At 50.0% G+C, this 2,598-nt stretch overlaps 1 protein-coding gene across 3 annotated transcripts in view; it reads left to right on the forward strand.

The window, feature by feature from the left end:
- The first annotated feature begins 521 nt into the window (after positions 1–521).
- Positions 522–2,598, forward strand: part of Marf1 (meiosis regulator and mRNA stability factor 1) — a 53,053-nt gene continuing 50,976 nt past the window's right edge. For all 3 annotated transcript variants that reach the window (XM_023704665.1, XM_023704667.1, XM_023704666.1), the window contains exon 1: positions 522–605. The gene's annotated coding sequence lies outside the window, so the exon portion shown is untranslated. The remainder of the gene's footprint in view (positions 606–2,598) is intronic.

Consider the following 2,598-nt stretch of genomic DNA (forward strand, 5'->3'; position numbering starts at 1 on the left):
TTAGTTTAAAAAAATAAAGTAGGGCTATCACGCGACGAGACGGGGGCAGCCGAAGCGATCCAGATTTTTTCACTAAAATCCTGGTTTAAATCCCTTTTCTGTAAAAAACCAACCGAGCTGGATTGGATTCAATCCGTTTGGCAGGTTTTTGCTCGACTTCACCTCACAAGCCCGATAGTTGTTTCCTTTGACATTCCTTTTTCACTCCACAAAATTAGGCCAGAAAGAAGGTCAACTAAAACACGGGATTTTAGCCAAAAAGGCCAGGGAGTCCCTCGGGAAGACCCCCATTTCGGGGTTTATCCGGAGGGGACTGAGCCTGACGAGGCCGCAGAGCCGCGAGGCCCCGCCCCCCCCAGCGCCCAGCGTGCCTCGCGCGGGGAGGACGCGGCGGCGGGGGCGGCGGGCGCGGGGCGGGGCGGGGCGGAGCGAGGGGAAGAGAAGGGCGGCGGTTTTGCGACAGGGGCGGTGCGGAAGCGGAAGTGGAGGGTGCGCTTGGCGGCGGCGGCGGGAGCTGCGGAGTCGGGAATCAAAACAAAGGGCCTGGGGGGGCGGGGGGAAGGCGGCGGGTCCGGAATGTGAGCCGAGGTGGAGCGGGCAGCTGGGTGAGTTTGCTCTTAGCGCTGAGACTAAGACCGTGACGGACCCACTGCTCTGGGGCCACCGGAGATGGGAGGAAGCAGCGCCCCCCTGCCCCTGCCTCCTTGTGGTGGGGTGAGAGCGCTGGCTAGCCCGTGGGCCAGGCTGGGACCCGCCGGACTGCGCTGCGAGTCAGCTTGTCTCCTTCGCGAGTCTGCTCTCTGCTGCTACTGTTGCGCTGCTGTTCCCTTTTTTGGGGTGTTTGTCTCCCCGCCACAGCTGTCTCCCTGCTCCGTGGGGCCCTGCGGGTGTATCAGCCTTCCCATAAAGGGTGCAAAGTTAGCGAAGAGGAAACGCTCGGGACGCATGTTTTTGCAACCTTTCTGAGCGTTTTGCATTCTGCTGGGCCCTTCCACAGTCCCTAGGGTGCAGCGTTGGGGCTTCAGACACTCCCCCTACTGATTTAACCTCTCGATACAACAACCTACAGAGTTTCCCAAGCACCTTTCGGATACTACTAAGAGCTTTCCATTTACCTGTGTATCTGTCAGGCTCCTAGTATATATGAGCGAGATTTTTGTGTTTTGCGTACAGGGAAATTGCAAACCAAACAGTCTTCTTTGGCATTTATTGGGTGTTTCATTCGTTCAAAAGTATGCCAGGCACTGTGCAAGGTGAAGGAGATATAATAGTGAATAAGAAAACAGCTTCGGTTGCCCTGGAATTGATGTTTTAATGGGAGAGAAAGAATGAAGTAGCAGATAAGTAAACAAGATCATTCTAGATGGAAGCCTTTCGAGAAAGGGGGAAGCTGGTGATGTGGAGTAGGAGCTCAGGACTAAATGGAACGCTAAGGAAAGTTCTTTTTCTCACCGTAGGCCTTTTGCTAATTTATATCACAATTAGTCAAACACAGTCCAGTGGGCTTTCTGTTACTAGCAGACCCATGTAAGAGAATCCGAGCCTCAGAGAGGTTGGGAGTTGCCCAAAGCTGCCCAAGCAGGACGCCGTAGCAGTGGGAAATAAAATTCAGGCAGTGTGATGCCATGGACTGCTCTCAGCCACTGTCTGCATTGCCCAGGCTTTGAGATATTGGCGGAAGGGAGACTCCCACGGGAACAGAACTTGCCTTAGCTATCTGAGGTGCTTAGTAGTAGTATTGTCAGGAATGCTTGGGAAAATTTCAGAGTGAAGGCAGCTAACAAGTTCTTTTATTTCTTTGCTTGTATTGAACAATACTGGAGGCACTTTAGTGTAACACAAAGAGGTGAACAAGCCCAGTTTTGCCAGCTTTTTGTAGAAATGGTGGCTACAAAACTTGTTTTTCCTCTTTAACCTTAACTAATTTATTCCCACCTTACACAGTTGAGAATAAAATTACGTAAGTGAATTGTGTTGCCTGTACTTTTTGGCTTTGTGGAAATGGGGAATTGAACAGTAACACGTTTGTGTAGTAATACTTTGTATATTTCAGGGCCTTTGCACCAAAATACATCTTCAGCCCTGTTGTTAATCTTGTTATTATAGGGAAAGATGAGATGCCTAGGTAGGTGAAAAGTAGCCTTTTCAGCGGGCAGTTTTGTGATTTTACCCCTAAAGCAGGCAGTCTGTGACTTTGCTTCTGTCTCTGTGGAGGCCTGTCTACTGTATTTCCTTGTACAGGTTGCCCTACCTGCCTGTTCCTTATTAGCCCACAAAACCCAAATCCTTGGCAACAAGCCAGCCTCCCACTCAGGGGCTGTTATACTTGGAGGGGTGTGGTTCCTGACTACTACCCCATAAAACAGGACCTCTACCCCTCTCCCTTTGGAGTAGCTTTGTGCTGCTTCTTTCTTGCAAATAAAATCTTACTTTCACTTTGCACCTTCTGGCTCTTCCACTTTATACATTATAGAGCGAGGCAAACCTGGGGAAGTATGAGGGTGGGCTGGTGATACAGGACGCACCAACCCGACATTATTATTGTTTTAATTTTTTTTTTTTTTTTTTTTTTTTTTTTTTGCGGAACTGGGGATTGAA

The sequence above is a fragment of the Octodon degus genome, unplaced genomic scaffold (assembly GCF_000260255.1).
Source record: "Octodon degus isolate 3935 unplaced genomic scaffold, OctDeg1.0 scaffold00200, whole genome shotgun sequence".
Classification (NCBI taxonomy): Eukaryota; Metazoa; Chordata; class Mammalia; order Rodentia; family Octodontidae; genus Octodon; species Octodon degus.